The sequence below is a fragment of the Agrilus planipennis genome, unplaced genomic scaffold (genome assembly GCF_000699045.2).
Source record: "Agrilus planipennis isolate EAB-ADULT unplaced genomic scaffold, Apla_2.0 scaffold41, whole genome shotgun sequence".
NCBI lineage: Eukaryota > Metazoa > Arthropoda > Insecta > Coleoptera > Buprestidae > Agrilus > Agrilus planipennis.
In genome coordinates, this window is record NW_020442445.1 from 825,948 (window position 1) to 848,055 (window position 22,108).

Consider the following 22,108-nt stretch of genomic DNA (forward strand, 5'->3'; position numbering starts at 1 on the left):
TAGAAATAGGAACAGAAAGTACATGGTTATTGTTATTACATTTGTGCTCGTTTGTAGCAGTAATGCAGTAAGCATCCGACTTGCCACCATGGCAAGATTTTGTTTACGTTTAGCAACCGAAATTGATGCGCGATCACTTATCGCGCAACGTACTTAGGAGTTTTCTATCCTTTATTGGTAATGGTGTTTTTTGGACTCATTTGTTTGACATTATGTTTCTACTCCTATATCTAGTTTTCTCGGTACCTATTTCAAAATGTTCACTTGTATCATTACATATAGAACATTTAGAAATGTCTGCATGATAAGGAAAACTCTTGTCGTGTACGAGGGTGGATTGATAAGTTTCCGGCCTGACCAAGAAAAACAAGGTTTTTAAAAATTTTTTTTTTTTATTTCTCAACATAATCTCCTCCAAGGCTGATACATTTCTCATAGCGGTGTTCCAGTCTATTAATGCCATCTCTATAGACTGATTCGTCAAGCTCCTCAAAATAACCATTTACAGCTTCGATTACTTCTTCATTGTCCGCAAATCTCTTACCGCCAAGCCATTTTTTGAGATTAGGGAACAGAAAATAGTCACTCGGGGCTAGGTCTGGAGAGTAAGGAGGGTGCGGCATCAATTCAAACTTTAGATCGTTGATTTTAGCCGTCGCAACGATTGACGTGTGCGCTGGTGCGTTATCGTGATGAAACAAGATTTTTTTCTTCGCCAGATGAGGTCGTTTAATTTTCACCTCGTGGCTCAAACGTTGCAATAAGTCTGCGTAGTATTGACCAGTGATAGTATTACCCTTTGCAAGGTAATCAATGTATATAATACCTCTTGCATCCCAAAAAACAGTAGCCATAACCTTGTTCGCCGAAAAAATTGTTTTTGCCTTCTTTGGAGTTGGTTCCCCTGGTCCAATCCACTGTTTAGACTGTTCTTTGGTTTCAGGAGTGTAGTGGTGGACCCACGTTTCGTCAACGGTTACGAATCGACGCAAAAATTCGCTTGGATTACGCTTATACAATGACAAATTTGCGGTAGAAATGTTTTTTCGAATCAATTTTTGGTCGACTGTTAGCAAACGCGGCACCCATCTTGCACAGAGCTTTTCCATATGCAAATGTTGGTGCAAAATATGTTGCACACGTTCATATGGCATCTTACAGGTCTTAGCCATCTCACGCACTTTCAATCTGCGGTCTCCCAGCACTATTTGATGAATTTTTTCGATCATATCTGGAGTTGTGACCTCAACGGGGCGTCCTGAGCGAGGCCCATCAGAGGTGCTCACACGACCCTTTTTAAACTCGGAAACCCACTGCTTAACGGTTGAATATGACGGGGAGGATGTCCCCAGTGTTGAGTCCATCTCTTTTTTAATTTCCTTCGGCGTTAACCCCTTCAAATAAAAGTATTTGATGACAGCACGATTTTCCTCCTTTTCCATTTTTACGAAAACCACAGAGGCGTCTTGTTCAGCGTGCTGTCAAACCTACACTAGCAAGGAGATCGGGCTGAAACTATAGCTACAAGCTATCCAAGGATGGTACTATAGAATGTCACCTCAAGGTAGGCCTAGTGGCGTCATCTCTTGGTTAGGCCGGAAACTTATCAATCCACCCTCGTATAATTACGAAAATTCTGAGAAATAAAAATACAAGAATCGATTTTCTTATAAATGGCCAAAGTCAAGAAATGACTGCGTTTTCCTTTCCACAAAAACCATGCAAACCAAATGTAGATTTTATATTATGCACAAAGTTTACGACCTATCCGAGACATAAATAAAATGTAACTTGTATTATAAAACCAAGAGAGCGATAAACATAAACTAGCAATCTACATACATTAGTAAAGGATATTAATTTGCATGGGCATTAAACCACGTTGGGACACTCAGATATTTTCTGTAATAAAAATAACATCAGCTTAACGCCTTGGAAATCCTGAATTTGTGTTTATGAAGGCCAAAAATGCAGTAATTTATTTTATACACCTCAGCTTTCTTAAGGTTGCAGTGAATTAAAAAAAAAATTTGGACCGAGAAAAAATACAATCGATTTCCGAAAAAAAGCAGTGTGGTTTTGCGATAGGAACGAAGTCACTTACGCTATTTTTGGTAAGGTGTTTTGTAAATAAAAGAAAACTGATAAACATCTAACATATTCATGCAATCCGTATGTGCTATCTGCTTACTAACATGATAGCTTCCAAAGCTTTTTAAAATGATTTCTATTGGATTTAGGTATTCACCAGATAGGAGATGATGGACTAATCGAATCTATCTCGTCAGCTATCTCTCTTTCTCTCACTCTCTCTCTCCTTCTGCAAGCAGTAATTTTTAAGAGAGAAAGAGATGTCCACTAACACAGCCTTCCTCTTTCTGCGCAAAATTATTTTTTATTAAACATTCTTTGGCGCAACATCCGGGAAAATATCAGGAAACGATAAAAAGAGATGGGCTGGGTACCCATTTTGGTTCGGTACTTTTTTTCAAAAGCAACTACAGGAATGATCAATTTATATACGCAATTTACTGGTCAATAACTTAAACAACTATTAAGTAAAGCTAGTTTACCAAATTTGACGGATAACATGAACAATAAATTTTAGTGAACTTTACTGCATTTATAATAATTTATTTTATCAAAGTCAAATGTGTCATTCTAGTAAACATATAAGTTCTGAAATTTTCCACCTGTGTATTGAACTTACATTGTAAACTCAAAGTAATTTATTCAATTTAATATTCACTATTATACATAAATTTACGATAATTATTATTAGTCTCTTCATAGTAACGATATTAATATATGTGCATGCATACATGATAGACCACGCCTCAAAATTGACTACTTCAATTAGTCGTAATTTTAAAAAAAAATTATATATGTAGGTACAATACATACGTTAATTAAAGGGTTTTACATAAAACAAATGAATTAATACGTAGCAATAAACCAGTTTATGGAAGTAATTTTGTTACCTGAACTTAATTACCGGTGAACATTAGAAAGTCGATGTACCTAAGTACTTCTGCATTAAATTCTAGTTCTCTACAATAGTTACGTACTAAAAAACATAAACTTTAGAATCTAGAAAATGTAATTCAATTCATTAGCATCTACAAGAGAAAATGTTTTTTAGAAGCTTTAAATTCCATTTGGACAAAAATAAACAGAGAAATGTAATGGAAATTTTAAAAAAACAGGGCACTACCGACGTGAAAAGTGTAAAATACATAGGCACCTGTTTGCCTACCTAAATAAAACCGAAAGTTTGCTGAAAGTACGAGATTTGCCTATTTTAACTTGCCTACAAACTGAATCACAAATGACACAACTGCTTAGTAGCTTTTAAAGCAAAAAATGGTTCTTAGGAGACTGATAAATGATTTATTGAATTGTAATCTAAATGAAATCTTATCATAACACGTAATCACAACACAATTGGAGTTGACGTTTAGGAAATAACCAAATGGGCTCACATTGAATAATAAAGTACCTGTACATTTTTTATTTTATCGAAATTGAAATTGACAATGGACTGAATTGAGATAAAAAGATTACGGTCACTAGCTTTTGTGACACTTCTTATAATAATTACATTAAGAATAAATGTAGTCTACAAAAGAAAACTAGTGTTGGGATTAAAATTAGATGTGAATTTAAGTGAAACATATGGATTCTAAAGCAATATGTTGAGTAGCTACCACCTGGTTGGTTCTTTTAAAATCATAATCCCATAAAAGCAAATTAAATTGGAAAACAAATATAATAAACAGTACATTTTTATTTAGATTATTCCTAGTAAAAACATCAAAATTCTCTAAAGGAAGCATTATTTTTAATATAAGTATTTATCGTTAGAAAAATACCTGAAATGAATAAATGCAACTAGCAAGCAGAAAAATCTACGACGTTTACAGCTGTTTTCAATCGACTTATTGTTTTGTTTCCAAGATATATAAACGAATGTCTAGTGAAGCATTCTTTTTCATATGCTTTTCTTTTGAAAAACTGCAATGAAACAACTAAGGCGAAGATAGTGCCAGGAAATTTTTATTTTTCTTGAATCTACTTTTAATTCATGGGTTAAATAATTTCCATTTAAATGCACTTTCCAAATATAAAATTGCTACAAGTATTAACGTTAATAAATAAGTAATTGTTTAATCGTTTGACAAATAACGAAAAATAAAACCAGGAAAAGATGTTTTTTAATCATTAGAATATCTTTTCTTTATACTGGCTACACAAAACTCTTCCGATTTAACTGCATAATTGTAGGAAAAGAAATTAAAATCTTGATTAAAACTTAAGCCAAAATAACCTAAACTAGCCATAACCTATTCTTCAAAGGGTCTATATTTCTTATTTCTTTTTAAGGCTAAGGTTGGACAAACCACTGACGTTTAGTTGTTAGATAAAAAGTTTTTTTAAGGAATATATTCAATTCATGTAGGTGCATATGCATAAGTTTTATGAAAGAATCGAATGCTGTAAAAAAGATAATAAACGTGGGTATTGGTTATTATCAAACCTAGCGGACCGCAGAACATTCCCGGCGGCCGCATGTTTAACATGCTTGATATATGTACATGATACAGCTAATTGGTCTACCAGTTGGCCACCGTATTTAGCGATTAAAATTAAAAAGTTAATGAAACAAAAGTTATACCGAATACAAAGACAAAGCTCATATTATCTAGGAAAACAAATACATGGTTTTCACTACAAAATACGTGCTTTTGTGTTTCGTTAATGTTGAGGTACAAAAAGAGAATGTTTCAACAATTTTTTTTAGTAAAGTAAAGTAACAATAACCCAGTTTATTAGACAAAAATATGTTCTCCCATACATTCAAACTGCAAATGTAAATTTGTACGTACAATATATAATAATGTTTTGTTGAAAGATTTACCACGTTATGTTCAGGCCAATCGAGTTCTTATTAATTTTTCTGTAATCTATAAGTAAAGAACTATTTTCCGTGTATTTTTCAAAATTTTAGGTTCAGTAGATTCGGAGTTATGGAGGGGAATGGTCAATTTTTCATATATTTTCTTAAATAACTTTAAAACTATTTATTTTAAAATTATAAAAAATTATATTTGAGACCCTTACAGCAAGCCCTTTCATTTGATATGTCGCACGGTACATATTGCAATTTTTTTTTTAATTTTCTACTGGCCTCCCATAAATGACCCCACGTTCAAAATTAATTGATTTACGTTATGAGTCCGTATGTGGGTCATACTTCATATGTGTACTAAATCTCAACTTAATCGGTTCCAAAAATCCGGAGCAAATTGACTGTGACAGACGGACAGACAGACGCACGAGTAATCCTATAATTTAGTCGGACGTACGGGACCCTAAAAAATCACAAAATTTGTAGACGACTTCAAGTATATGTTATCGAAACAGGGACTTTTATCATAATTCTTCGCCAAAACGTAATTAAAGAAGAATTTATATGCAAAAATTGGAAAATTCTGTAATTCAACAGCTGATTAGAACATTTATGTACCTACTCGAAACGAGCATGTAAAATAATGTTCGATAACTTTACCAAAATATTAATATTTGTCGTCCTTGTAATTCAAGTGTTATTCTACGCTCGGAGTTTTTGTTTTCGTTAATACAAAAAAACGATAATGAAAATATTTTTTTTTCAACAGTAGTTAAGGCATTACGTCAAAACTTAAAAAATACGTACACATTTACATTCGGACAGAAAAAGGTATCCAATCATTATTCAACGTGCTATTAATTTATTTGCCACTTAGGAAAGGTTGGACGAATCAATTTGTACGGAAAACACCCCGGAGGCAACTTCTGCAATCTGCATGAAAACAGGAGAAATTGAAAGTAATGAAAGAAAACATCTTTTTTTTTGTTTACTTGTTCAGATACGATTAGTAATTGTTATTAAACTATTTGTCAATGATAAATTCATTTTAGCTCAAAAAAACACAACCTAGAGGTCTTTTATAAAAAGAAAACTAATGATAAAACGGCGAGAGGTTGAGAGGACTTTAAAAAAGTGATTTTATTAATGGCATTTCTCAATAAATAATGTGCAAGTTTGCAAATTATTGCACATATGTACGTAAGTCAGCTGAATTAGCGATAATTTTTCATTGTTGTTTATAATAGTTTAGTCATACATACATGCCCACTGTGTGTTTGCATTTATAAGTACATATATTATATCTGTAATTTGTACAACTTATTGTTTCTGTTGCAAAATAGCACTGTTTAAACGTGATTGTTTTCGAATTTATAAACACACAATAAGTGCTAACATAATGAGCAAAAATGTTCCAGCAAGTACTCCTTTACCAACTCTTCAAATATTACAAGTACAATGGATGATCTCTTACTTGACTATTCAACACTGATTGTACTTTAATACATATGTGTGTTATAATGGAAATTGTATTACCTCTAACAGTTACATTGTTGTATCCCATTACAACTGTACATTTTTCATTTCCTAAACAACAAACGTCAATCACCACAACAATATAAGTAGTTTTTAAGTCAACTTCCTACACATGTGCGATTTACCACACTTTGCACGTGTCCGACTACAAACCAGATACACTGTTCGACACCTTCCAAACCACGCGGTCACACTGAACCATAGGTTTAGCATTTTCTATTCGGAAAATGATCGGCGCCGTCCGGAGGAAACCGGCAACCACGAACAGACCGAAAGGACAAACTCTGCGATAGGAAAATCTTCGTCGGAAAATGCTAAGCTGGCCGCGCTCACGATCAGTACTGCTGTTCGTTACGTGTACTATATTTCTTGGATAACAGATAATAAAATTTCACTAAAGAATCCTACTTTATAAATTATTATCTGTAGGCACTTCCGTTATATCTCGTTGTAATTATAATTGATTAATTGTTAATGCAAGTCAAGTTGGGTTAATTGTTACATCTTACTCATTATTAAATTGTACATCGCAAAGTAACAAAAGAACTGTAGAATACATTACAAATGTTTGCCTATAAAATTATATTAATGAATTGTAACTGTTACGAATAAACTAATTTTAAACTGTATTAATTTTGCAATAGAGTTAATTCGTAATAATTTATTTAACAATGGTAGTTAGTTATCTGTAGGCATACTACAATTGACCATATCTATTGTATCTTTGTTTAAATTTGATGCCTATTAATAAATAAATTTAAAAAAATAATTAGATCAAAATGATTAAAACAATTTAAAACTAATACTATAGGTAAATGAGAATGTGAGCATGTTTGTTTATTACAATTTTACGTAATTTACGTGTGTACAACATTTCATGAAATTTTCTGTTCTTGGGGCAGCTTTAGGCAATGGTTGTAATGCTTGACGAGGAAATTTTATGGATATTCCTTCATTAAAATCTAGCGCTGCTAAACTAACAGCATCATAGATTTAGGAGTTTGAAGGGTTAGTGGAGTCTCCATCTTCTTTAGTTGGGCAATCATTCACAAAAGACAAGTTAAATAACAATTTTAATTATTGACAGGTGAAATTCGAAAACACGAGAAACTCGAAGTACTTTATTTTATTTATTATTTTGGGCAGCGTCCCTATGCATTATTCTTTAAAAAAGTATCTATTTCGCGAAATTGGGGTAAGTTGCAACAAGTATTAGAAAGTACAAGAAAGAGAAGGAGAACAAAAGGAGCCTGGGAGTCCGAGATAGGATGATAATACACCTTCTGGCACATGAAATATTAGTTAAAAGACATAATATTAAAATCAGGAACAGGAGTAACGAGGAATCGGGATATTCCTAAGTGAGATTACTGTCTGGTGTTCGCAAATGATTAGGGATGTTGGATCTCTTTGTCTAATCAGTTTTAGGATTGATGACCTCATGGTAATGACGATGGTATGCTGTATTTAGACAACAAATACTAAAGAGAGTTTATTGTATAGTAAAAAGAAAGTTATCAGTATTTATAAAGATATTTGAAAATTTCATTTAAAACAAAGAATTAAAATTTAATCATTATTCGTCACTTGATCTAGATTAATATCTCTTTACTATTATGGCAATTACAGAGAGAATAAAAAAATGTTACAAAAACTTCAAATACTTCAGAAGATCACTTATGGTTTATAACTTAATAGTAACATTTCGATTACGAAAGTGTCAACTTCCAATTAAAAAGTGATGATGTCCAACTAAAACGAATATAGGTACAATAAAATATGCCGAGAGAAATAAAAAATAAAATTAAAAAGAAACCAAATATTCAATCTAATCTGATTTTAATAATGTAACTTAGTTTTAATATAAATATAAATAATTACTTGCTCAACTATAAAAACTAGGTACACAAATATCTACTTATAAAGCTTCGAAAAATAAAACATTTCGTTCTCCAAGAATAGCAGCATTTCCTACATTTTAAATTAACTTTACTATAAAACAAAGACAGGAATTTAAAAAAATTGCTACGTTTATTCCTCTATTAGGCACAAGTTTAACGAAAAAGTCAAACAAAGAGAATACTAATAGCCTGATTAATGTGTTTGCAAATGCTTAAATTATCAAACAATCGCGCTAGCAATTAGCAAATATGATTACTAATAATAAGACCCATTATTTGTGTTAATATACCACAGTAAGTGTAAAATACATGTTATTAACACGGATTCTTAACTGTAGATTACGTTGTATTTTTTCGCACCTAGGTTCTTATTCACTTTCATTTTTCGATTGACGTATTAAGCAAGTAGTAAATTTACATAACAAAAATAGATTTCATAATTTCGAAATTATCAACTTATTGTGCAGATTTGAGAGCATGAGTCACAAGCAACAAACATTAATAAAGTGATAATAATGTTAAATTGTAACTTGCTTCAAAATGTTTTAATCAACTTATTGTTAGTTTATCTTTATCAACCGCGAAACGACCTGTAAAAACAAATTTCTAGTAGGAATTGAGATCTTGGTCAATAATTTATCGCAATTTCGATCTTATTTAGCCTCATCAACACGCCATACGCATTCTTGATCAATAGCGAACTAAAACGAAGATGCTCCGTATGAGCGTTGACGTCCTAGATCATCGACAACCACATAAAACTAATTTTATTCTATCCCTCGGGAACAGAATTTTTTCGGGATAAAAGATACCGTATGTCCTTTTCTGTACTCCTGACAATGCTTGTACAAAATTGCATGATAGTCGATTGAATAGTTAAGGAGAGAAAGCGTATTAAACAAACAAACAAACAAATTCATTTATAATATTAGGATAGATAAATCGACATAATAATGTCTCATCTTATTTATTTTCAAATACTCAACATTTAATTTAATTTCGGATTAGAATAATTAGAATTTTATTTTAGTGGGTATTTATTAATAGAACCACAATTTAATTTAAAAATAAATCATGAACATTCATCAAGTAAATGTCAAATACACAATTTGATATTGACATTTCCACCCACCAAAAATATTTACGAAATTACTCATATTTGAAAAACGATCAACATTAATTTCGAAATTAAAATCTAACATCATATGCCAAAGAAACTACATTTGACGACATTTGCCGACTTATGAGTACTGTACTGTACTGTACAATTCATGGCAAAAACTAATCGCTTTACAACGTGGCGTGTAAATTTGATTACGTCATGTTATGTCACATGAACCAGGCTCAGAGACTGATTAGTTTAATACATAAGTAATGATGTGTTAAATCGTTTGTTTACTAGCAGAGGCTAATATACGTATACATACACGACAGTTACGATTTTTAAATTATATGATTTGTACGTATTCAAAATGATTCTGCTTTAACAACAAAGTGAATCGCACTTTTTTCCTTTCTTTTTATGAATCAAAGAGCTCCACGTGCTGTTTCTGAAACGCATCGTAAATTACCTTCCTATTTTCGTGGTAAAGTGTCAAAAACAGTCGCTTACTTATGAAAGTTGAAGAGAAAAACGAGTATGGGCATCATGCTACAGGATTATCGAAATCGAAAGCTTTAAAGCAAAAACATTTCTTACAGTTTAACGTATACAGTCGACTGTTATTTAGGTTTGTATGTTCTCATGATAATGCATATGTCTACATTTAAGAGATCTGATATCAAAAACTGTTTATATTAGAGATAGGGAGGGTAGCCGGTTGGAATCCGGTACCGAATAATGGTGCTGGGCATCCGTCTGTACCGGGTAATTCAACCAGAGCGAATAAAAGAAAAAATTTAGCAGTAGGGCACGATAGATATGTTTAGAATTATAAGATTTTTAGCAAAATAAACTGCATGACAACGATAACACTCACTTCGTAATCGTAAGCATATCAGTCAGACAAGACATGTGGACAGTTTGCATACTATCCAATATCTAGCTGGTTTACAAACTAATTAAGTAAGCATATTAATCGTAACATATAGATATACCGAGATAAAAATGTTTAGTCTCTCAGAGTCTCTGAAAGCGAGACTCGAATCTCCGTCTCTCATCGGGACTCTCAGGTGTCGCTGAGAGAGACTGTCGAGAGACTGTCAAAAAAAATTGTTTAGACTCGAGTCGCTCATAGAGAGATCCTCATTTCGTATCCAGTCTCTGAACGAGAGATTCGAATCTCTCAATAAGTGGTGTCCCGATAGACACGGTTAAAATTTTCTGAGTTCAACATATTTCAGAGATCCCAGTCTTTCTACGAGGGACCTGAGTCTCTCAATTTTTCGGTTTTATTCATTCAGTCTCTCTGTGACAGACTCGAATCTCTGAATTAATAATTTTATCGTTCGAGTCTCTCATACAGAAATTGTGAGAGATCCATAAAAACACCTACGTAATAACTGAGAGACTGTGAGAGACGCTGAAAGACTCTGAGAGACTCGAGAGAGACTGAAAATATTTGTCTAGGGTAACAAGGGTGACGAATATAATAAAGTCTTTTTTGTTGTGTTGTTAATTGTTAATGTTAATATAGCATCCCTGTGTTATTTAATAGAATAGAAGACTTTAAAACGTAATGGCTTTCACTTGTTATGAATTATTGTGAAGAAGGCACTTAAATAACAGACATATAAACTTGCAAATGTAACCCTAGCTTTAATGGAATATACTAATGGAGGTCTCGACAGCACTTTAACTTAATTCATTAATTCTCTTGCTTGTATACCAGCACAATAAATTCTTTAACAACCAACTCTTCTTAAGTTGTAATCTTGAGAACAATAAAGTCGCATGCATTTACGTCAGCCGTGGTTTAGTTCAGTACCAAGAATACGAGAGAGTTATGATAATTGCTTATCCATTATTAATATATTTTACTAAAATTACTTCTGTTATAGTAACAAAAGTAAAAATGTTTTAATTGCCTATGGGTAGGTACAATGTTATATATGCGCTTAACACAATGAGACAAATCACATAAAAATAACTATTTTAATTATTTAGTTGTATGTTCATTTGTTAATTATAGATGTTTATTTTACAGATTATATATAACGTTCGTTAACATGCGATCAGGAATCGATATCGTGAACAGCAGTTGTTTTTTTAGATTCACATTACCGCGATTTTATACCCTGTATATATGGACCTTCATAGTACTGAACTTTTCCTTTGTTTGATGTAATTAATGGCAGCTGCAATTTTAATTGACAGCTCGTAAAATACCTGTTGTTCTCTTGTAAATTGAGTAATTAATACGTGTCACGACTGAACATAAAAAAACCGGGTTCGTATGTTGTTCGATTTATAGAAAAGGTTTTTTTGTTTTTCGCCTTCAAAATTATAAGTAAAGGCCTTAAGGGAACGATTGTTCGATAATAATCAACGAGTAAAGGTGGAAATACATCTTACCACGAACACTGAACGAGGCGGAACAGATAGGTAGTTCGTCTGTGTCCTTGGGAACAAACCAGCCGATCATGCATTTTATATTCAATTTGTAGGTTGATTGATTCGATTGATCGATTGGTAATGGCTATCTAACAGCTTTTCTTTAAAATTATGCAAAGCAAGGCAATTTTGAACAAAATACCGTCCACATCAAACTAAATTTTCTTTGAAGTATCGACTCCAAACGAATGTAGTAGACGTATTTGTTGTACCTCGCCTTGCCTCGAGCATGTTCGCGCTCAGATGTGTGTAAACCCACCTTTATTAGTTAATTAACGTGTCGACCTGTGGCACGTTGACATGTAAAATGAGGATTTTGCGTTATTAAATATAACGATTTTGAAAACCTTAGAGTTTCTTTTCTTTAATCCACTGCAGTACAAAAAATTAAATGTTGTTTTATCCTAGAAAAAAGTATATCTAAGTGCATATTTTACCTAAAGTTTCGTAAAAGTAAACGAAGAAATTTTCATTCGCGACTCATACGAAGATAAATAACAATAAAATATTTTATTGACATCAGGGACGAAACTGGCTTTGCGCGACAATAAAATGTATACAGTTGGTGCCCATGTATATTTTGGTTGCTATTGAAGTTGGCTAAATCAACTTTTTTTGGCAGTTTGAAACCACGTCACGTATTCGAACGCTTTGAGCTGTGATCCTAGGAATCTTTCTTCCTTCGTATTTCTAGGATACTTTTTATTCTGAATCCATACGAAGTTTCGTCGAAATTAGTGTCCTGGGAAGGATTCTTTACAAAGATGGCATGCCCGAGATAAACGCAGTATAAAGGAGATTAAGTCAATAAAAGGGTAAGAAATAGTATACTGAATAACACGTACCTAAATACTTAGAAAGTACGCCCAGGTGAGACATACGATACCTAATACAAAATTAAATAAGAATTAGATTTACAAAGTTTTCTAACATAAATAAATTATTTGAAAGACTCTTTCAATTAACAGTTTGTTAGTTTAGCAGCTTTAACTTAAGGGGCTTCGGGACCAACTGCGTGGAAGAAAGTAAGTTTTGCACAAAACAGTAAACAATTAATTATACAAGACACATCTGAAAAATTTGATTTAGAGAAGCTTAAGAAGTTAAAAGGTGGATTGTAGTTGATGTTCTAGATTATAACCTAAATTGATTTGCTAATGTTTTTACTCACTAGAGGATGGGCGACATAGGTACTTAATAGAAATACAGAGGGTTTTTGATTAAATAAAGACGCATTTAAAAGTTCAGTCTGACTCTGGTAAATCACGTAGAAAAATAAGCAATGCCACATTCAATTAGATGGTAGTTAATGGTAGTATCAATGTTGTATTTCATTTGGATTTTTTGCTCAAGTATTGTTTATTATTTGCTGGATGAGATTAAGTGTGATTTCATAGAAAATAACCCCCCAAATAATACACTGAACGTTGACCTATTTTGATAGGACCGGCTTCCGATTGTAACTAATTGTGGTTATCTTACAAATTTTTTGTACTAGTTTATACCCTCCAAAGCTCTGCACTTATTTCAGGAATACCCTGTATATAGTTGTACTTAATAAACAAACTTTAAATTGCTTAGTCGTCTGTCGGATACAAATCGACTTTAATGAGAATATACTATGTAGAAATAAATAACACATTTTAAGGACGAAGAAGCCGAATAAGCAAGCTAAAATAGTTGGTCCAATTAAAACAAATTACATGGAGTATAATGTTTAAAAGTGTACATCTGCTTGCATTTTAAAGAAAACAAATAAGACCTTAGAAAAGTTTTGAGAATGTTACATTCTTGATTAAGTCAAGCTAATGACTTCAAAAACAATTTTTTATTTTTTAGATTGTTGGTTGTTGTTCCTGTCTACGCAATTAATGTACCTATATTATCAGTTACAGTTACTAACCATCTTAATTTTTTTTCGTTCTTTTTGTAGCGAACTGTCTCATTTCTTATTAAAAAAAGCTAAGCTCCAGAAGGATGGAAGCAGAAGAGCCAAAAATTTTTCCTCTTCATTTAAAAAAATATGTTCACGTGTCTGCTAGCTTATAATTAATTCTCCTTATAAAGCCTCCCGGATAATGAAATAATGAAAGCTTCGAAAATGCGTTGAAAAGCCATTTAAAATAATAATTCATCATTATAAACGCTGAGATTGCTAAGTGGTATTAAAATAATCAATCAGTGGATAACAACCCGGCAATGTTTCAAGACAAGTTATTGCTATTCATTTAAATTCTTGCCTTATTTGAATAATGGAATCATAATTCTTACGTTATTGAAAATCTGCTGCTTCTGAATGGAACGTTGAACTTACCTGAAATGAAAAAAAAGATCATTAAAATAAAGAAATAGTACAGAATAAATTTATTATGAGCTAAAAATAATATATTCATCGTTATTTCTGTCTATACTAAATTTTCAATCCATATTACACCAATTACTGTTTTCTGAAAAATTTATGACCATTAGCAGCCCAACAAAAAGATCATTATTTTGTCGAATTAGTATATCTATAAAAATAAATCAACTGTTAATAAATTGTAATGCTGCTTTTACTAAGTAAAAGTTGCAATAGGAAAAGTTTGTAAAATTCCAGCAGTTTTCCGTTTCGTTGCTGGGAAACGTAACTAAATTTGTGCGAAATTGAATTTCATCTCCATTTGATGATTTGTGGAGAGAACGCTTGAAATTGCATCTTTCAGACTGCATCAGAAATGGTTAAAGAAAAATTTGCTTCGACAACAAATTTAGAAAATCGACAAGGGGAAACCTCAACGTATCATATTTTCAGTTTCCTCAAAATCTACCACCGAGAAAATAAGCCGATACTATAAGAAAAGGACATAGTAAATATATAATTTACAAAAATGGATTAAACTTAATCAGATCAATCTTAGTTAATCATGTAAACACGCCATGCTTCAATTAGCAACTAATATCAGTATATCGATTGTATCTATACCTTGATCGTATTAATGGGGATCGAAAAGGGAAAGAATTACATTTAAATGACCTATACTGATACATCTGCAGTTTATCCGATTACGTCAAAGCCATAAAACATTTAAACAAGTAAACAGTTAAAACATTCTTGTTTTTTTTTTAATGCACAAATAATACAAAAGAATTAAAAAATAATTCAACTTTAAGCACAATAAGTACCTAATCAACAACTGTTTCTGGTAAAGAGCCATTTTCAATAGTATATTTTATTTAATGGTCTCTTCCAGAATACAACAACCACGATGATGCACGTATTTCTAATTTGGAAAGGATTCACAAAAAGGAACAACCACACCAGACTAGAATAATTCCATAGAATATATTAAGACCCTACAGGGATAGAATGTATATTGTTAAACAACCCACAAAATGCCGTAAGCAGAAAACTTATAATAGAGGATATGCATACGTATAACATTTATCTGTAACCGCAACAAAGGTACAACAATAACCCTTTTGTCTATGATATACATTAGCATTTACACTGAAAAACAGAATTAGAAAGCAGAGGATAAACAAGAAGTACCATTAGTTAGACTTGCTTTACAAATTACAATATAATCAACTCTATAACAATAACTCATCGCAAAGTATCGATATAACGAAAAGTAATGTGGTGTTCAGCTCCTCCACCGAATATACAGACATAAACACCATAAAATATGCACATATTACCTATAAATATGATAAATATTTGTGTACTATTAAGACAAAACAGAATGCTTCGTAATATTAATTATTATGTGATGTTAATCTTGTAATATTTTTTTATTTAGATGTAAACTCTTATATAGTAGTGTCTGCATCTAACAAGGAGTTACAAACAACCTTAAATAAATAGAAGCGATATTTACAAGTAAAATGTACAAATGTTGGTATGTAAGGAAAGAGAAAAAAATGGATATAGGGGGTTGGGAGTAATAAAAGAATAGGCGAGATTGTTTGGTAGGACACCTTCTCAGGCGTGAAAATCTAGTGAGAGACATATTAGAGGCAGAAACAGGAGTTAAGAGGAATAGAGGTAGACTTAGATTAGATTACTGTTCGCAGATAGTTAAGAATGTGAGATGTTCTAGTTTTAGCGAAATGCGAAGATTAGCTTAGGATAGGAAGGAGTGGAGGTTCGTGTCCAACCAGTCTTAGGACTGACGAAATTATGATGATGATGATGATGATGATGACGATGATGATAGAGTGTTAGAAATGAGGAAGTATTAGAAGGAAACAGGCCAGGCAGGATGGGAGAAAACATTTTTAAGACATAAAAGGCTATTTAGACTCATATTACAAGCAGAATCAGTAGTTAAGAGTTTCAGAGGAATGCGAAGACTGGCTCAGAACAGGAATGAGTGAAGGTGCATGTTTTCATTTGATCACTTTAGGATATTCCTGATGAAGTTTTTGTTTGTAAAGTGACATAAGAAAATTTACAAAATTCTCAGCTGATCAGTGGAATACCAAATACAAGAATAAATGCTCGTATTAGCGAGCGTGTCCACAATTAACATTTGCCTGAATAGGCTGACCAACGATACGCCGTGAAAGGAAAATGTGCCAACATCTTGTATTTATTCCCCTTCTACTTGATTCTCCATCACTGATCAGCTTGAGATACAGCAAATTTCATCTTGTATTACACGCATTTCAGAACATGGACGAAAATTCGTTCAACACATGTTCAAAATATAAAATCTTTTACGCAATAGAATTTAATTTAAATTGTAGGTTTTAAGGGTTAATTTAGAAATCCGAAAAAGGTTAGAAATGAAGAGGTATTAGAAAAAGTAGGAGAGCAGAGGACTCTATGAATGTCAATAAGAAATAGACGAGATAGGTTAGTAGGACACCTTCTCAGGCATGAAGGTCTAGTCAGATACGTATTAGAAGCACAAACGGGAGTTAGGAGGGGTAGAGGTAGACCTAGATTAGATTACTGTTCGCAAATATTAGTTAAGGATGTGGCTCGTTCGAGTTTTAGGGAAATGCGAAGATTAGCTCAGGATAAGAAAGAGTGGAGGTACGTTTGTAATCAGTCTTAGGACTAACGACCTTATTATGGTGATTTAGAGGTCGGTAAGTAATTTTGGGATTATGTAAGGTCCAGATGTTTTTTATGATTTTTATCAAAATCCAGAAAAATCATGATGGAAATGGTTTATTTGCGCTCAAAGCTCAAACATAGTTTGTTATCTACAAAAAAAATTATTTTGAATAATTTATTTCAGTAATTTGGTTTCACAAAATTTTTGGCAGTCCACTTTTCGACCTACTTTGATCGAGGTCTGCCGGTTGTCAACCGTTAGTAACAGATATAATCGAATAGAGCCTAGTAAAATTTCTTATTATTGAAAAAATGAGAAATCCTGTCTCTACTTACTGTCCACCGGGTTCTACGTTACGTGTAGTAAATATATCAAAGTAAAGAATTAGCACCCAACTATATATCGATGCTCGCAGAGCAACGATGCAAAAAATTTACCCTCACCGGACAAAAGAAATTGGCTACGATCCGAAGCACTGATTACCGATTTTATAGGCGCTTGAATGGCATCACGGAAACGATTTGGATCTCCCCCCGATCAGCGACAAATGACCCTTGATAACCTTCAAGCTTTTAGCGACGAATGGATGGTTGGACGTACTGGGTACAGGTAGATAGATAGTCGGGATAGTAAATTTGGCAGCTTTGCGTGTCGTGAACAGGCGTGGAACGGCATTCCAAAAAGCTGATGTAATTAAAGGAATCTATTTTTTGTTCCTTTACTTCATCCCTTCCCAACTTTGCGTGACAGAGACACATTCATTTCGTAGGTAGTCTGAAACGCCTTTTCTGCGATACCTTGAAACAGAAACTACTTGTGGAATTCATAATCCAACAACAGTTAGTTAGCACTAGTGATATGTAACAAGCGGGCCGAAAAGTTTGTAGGCTAGCATAGAAAAAATTATATTTTTTGATAGAATTTGATTTTATTATTCAATATAGTTCCCAATATAGCGGTCATACAATTTTTCGATATCATATTTTTATAATACGATTTCTGTTTAGCCTCAAAATAGGCTTCAGTTTCGGCGATTAGCTCTTCATCGGCGTGAAATTTCTGTTCAGCGAGCATCCTCTTGAGGTCTGAAAACAGAAAAAAGTCGCTGAGGGCCAGATCTGGAGAGTACGGTGGATGCGGAAGCAATTCGAAGCCCAATTCATAGAATTTTACCATCGATGTCATTGATTTGTGACACGGTGCATTGTCTTGATGAAACAACACTTTCTTTTTTAAACAACAAAAGTTCTTTCACTAAAAATACTATAATTCAGATACTAATAGTGCAACAGCTGTCAAATTTATAAACGTGTCTTTAGAAGGTTAGGGCTAACTAAAAATCATAGGGATTTGATACTAGCAGTCATATATGGGTCAGCCTATGAACTTTTCAGCCTGCCCTTGTAGATTACATTATTATTTCACATTTGGATCGACGTATCTACTAACTAGGCACTTGACTGAATTCTCTTTATTTTTTGTCAAACTGGGGATAACACCTTGGGTGTCGAAATGCGTTTTAGAGTTCTAGCATCGTTCACGTGGCATCTCACATATTTGCTGAATTCGTAGCTGATCAGTGGAGAATTAGGTAGAGGAATAAATAAACAATGTTAACGTATTTTCTGTTTGCGAAGATTCGTTTTAAATGTTCTTTGGATTTTGCATTTATTCCCACACAATATTTCTACTACAATTAAGATTATCAAAGGGACAAAATTTCTAGAAATAAACATTGGTACTGGCGACGGTCCAGAATGTTATAGTTTACAAGAATTTTTCATTTTATTACCAATAAATTCATTTCGTGTGCTTTAAAGAAAGTAGTAAGGATTAGTTGTATTCAAGAAAACTATAATCCGATAATATTCTGCTTCATATAGGTACTTCTAGAAAATTTTTAATGGTGTCATTAATAGAAAAAGATTTCATTGTGCAAAACCTTTGGCGTGTTGGTTAAACTCACATTTATTCTACTTTAATCTTGTCTCTGGAGGGTCATCATCAAATCGATAGATATACGAGCTCAGAGTAGGTAATTTGAAATCAAGTTCCAAATAAACACAAAAAAAAAAAGATTCGCACCTTTTATAAAACTTTGATTTAGTAAGTTTACTATGATTCTTGTTTAATTCTAACAAAAGCGACATACAAAAAGAAAATAAACAAAGTAGTATTTCTTGAATAGACTTTCATAAGTCATATTGTTTCATTAGACCTGATACATAAAACCCCTGTTTCATTTATCATACCAGCCTTAAATTAATACAAAACAATTTCGATTCATTCATTGCCTGTTATTAGTGACAGACTTGCAGATGATTCTACCAGTATCTGCTCAGCTTAAAGTCAAAATGAGGATCAAACCTTATCCCACAATGCTCCTGTTAGTTCCCTTATTAGAGTTTTTTGTGATATAACTGCCATTATGTATGCGTCTAAAATTATTTTTATTAAAATTGAGTAAGCAGATGCAATAGGAATTTAATTTGTTCCCAAAAATAAAAGTTCCACTTCTACAAATCATTATAAAACAATGATTGAACCCGTTTAGCAACATTTTTGTTCTTCTCTTTCCGCGTTTTTGCAATTTCAAATGATTATTACAGTTTTTTATTAATTAATTAATTAAGAAAAGAAATTAAAAGTATTCAGGACAGAAGAAACAAAACAGAAACAAATTGACCATAAAATATCCGAAATGAGCTTTAAACTACGAAGAAAAAGTGTTAAAATCGGAAGACAATATGTTATTAAAATAACGTATACAAGTTAAGGATAATATTTAGAATATTCAAACCGACGAAAAGATAATCATAACAGAAAGATGGAAAAAAGTTTTTAATGAGGATGGACAATAAAGCACTACATGTGTAAACTGCAAAAGACAGAAGTGTATGGAAAGAACTGGAATAATTAACCAAAGATATTAATAAACAAAAAAAATAAGAAACTTTAAATTCGTACAGAAATACAAGAACCTATGCATAGAAAGGGAGGAAAAAAGAAAGATGAAAAAGCGAATTAGTTTTAACAGCAAGATTTAGACCGGGAAGTAAGAGTAAGATGGCAAGGTAGGTACCAGGAAGAAGAAGAAAAAAAAAAGATATGGAATAACAGGAAATGGTACAAAAAATGGGAAATTCAAATGGAAGGATAGGATGGTCTAAAAAGGATGAGGGAAATATTATGGAGGAGGAAAATAACAAAAAAGCGGGAGGAATAAGAATATTTAATTCGTAAAATTCATATATAGATGTAGAATAGCTAAAAGCCTTATAAAACACAATGTTTACAATAAAACTATCTATCTTTCTGTCTATTAATTCAAACACTGGTGACTATCGCTAGTTCACTTTTCTGGACATTTCGTACATTCGAGACCTTCCGAAGGAAAGGGTCGAATATAATAACGTATGTATGCATTTATGTATTTTGTTTTATATCACGGCCTTTCCGTACTTAAAATCGTGTGACCTGAAAATTGCTTCCTATCAGCTGGGAAATTTCCCTCTCCTTGGGGCCGTTCAAAATTTCCTGCCTCCAAACGGCTCGTTCGCTCGCATCACAATGGCCCTTTTCAAGCCTACGTAATGTACGTTCCAGGCTGAAATGTATAGACCGGCACCACACGTCCGCTGGTTCGGTGGCGATAGTGCGCTGCCTGTATCGACCGAATTTTGCTTACGTAACTGTGACGCGATTCACCTACTTTCTTTTCTCTCTCCTGGCCAAATATTAAAACAGGAACATTCTGTACTTACATTAAGCCCCCATCCGAACCCTTTTGTTCTGCGATTAAAAAGCGCCGAATCTCAAGATCAAAGACGAGAGAAAAAGGAAGAATGAAAAATTTATTATAAAGTGCATGGGAATTTATTATTCTCGCTCTTTTGTACTTTTGCAATAGTTTCGATTTGAGTTTTTACTATCATGTTGTAAATAGAAAGGAAAAATGGTATACACCTACTGCAAAATAATTATTATAACAATTGTTTCGTAGTCCAACGGTTTCTTCAGGTGGAGGAAATTATTATTAAAATACATTTGTTCAATTTTAAACGAAATATTCCAGACATTAAAATATTTCTTCAGAATATAAAATCATTTATTGTGAACCATGTTTATAGCATGAAATTAATTTTATAAAGATCTCACATTGACTGCTAGTGTTTTTTTATGTACGACTTTATACTATAAATCATAACAATTTTATTCATTTAACCTATTAGGCAAATTTTTATCACGAATTAGCGACCCGTGTTTCGCAAATATTGAAATTCCGTGATAAAAAATTATTTATATTAAAATAATATAAAGCTGAAACCGTCCAAATTAGACAGTTGGCTGTTAATCGCACTTAAATTTTCATTTCGGCAACGTTTTCATATATATGTATATGCAACTGACTATACACCCGAAAGAAGATATTTAAACCCGCTTAATGCTTTTCAATTGTTTATTTCCTACTAGAATACATCAAAATTGCTGATTCTTAATTAAAGATCATGATTAAATGAAACCATCCTGGATGTAAAAGCTAGGCATAGGAGCTCTTAATTCTTTTAATTAAACATTTTAATCCCCGCGAGTAGCAGAATATGGTCTGAGAAGAGATCTCTGTTTGATTGCAAAGCAATAACCTTTTTCGCGTTTTAATTCCCATTTGATGATGATGAAAAATGAGTTAAAAAGAAAATGTAAACAATTGTAACTGTATATAAAAATGGACTGTTAAAAAGAAGTTTTGTTTACGTAGAATGATGTACTCATCCTTCTAAAGAATGATTAAAAATCACAAAATTAAATGTACAATGGGACTAATCCATACATGAAAAGATAAATATTTTTCATAATACAAGCGAATTAAATCACAAAAAGAATAAAGTAACAAGGAGACCTAATAAAATAATCACAACATAGTACGGCTGAAAAAGGCTTCTATCGTTGTACAGGTGCAACAATCATTAATGTAAATTGTACCACAATTTATATATTGGTTCGATGGAAAACAATCTTTAAGAGGAAACAACCTGCTGTACCAATTTCAAATTACAAATAGAGGAGTACCCACCATTGTAGAAAACTTAAATTTGTATCTGCACTTTGCTGTGTTACATTATCGTTCTCTATAATATAAAATAAATTTACAGAGAGTAGGTAA

At 32.6% G+C, this 22,108-nt stretch overlaps 1 protein-coding gene across 3 annotated transcripts in view; it reads right to left on the reverse strand.

The window, feature by feature from the left end:
* LOC108733578 (cAMP-specific 3',5'-cyclic phosphodiesterase) overlaps positions 1-22,108 on the reverse strand; it is a 565,440-nt gene that overhangs the window by 328,411 nt on the left and 214,921 nt on the right. The window contains exon 1 of one of the 3 annotated variants that reach the window (XM_018464777.1): positions 6,446-6,607. The exons of the other annotated variants lie outside the window; for them this stretch is intronic. The gene's annotated coding sequence lies outside the window, so the exon portion shown is untranslated. Of the gene's footprint in view, positions 1-6,445; positions 6,608-22,108 lie in introns of those variants that run through there. 3 annotated transcript variants of the gene reach the window in all.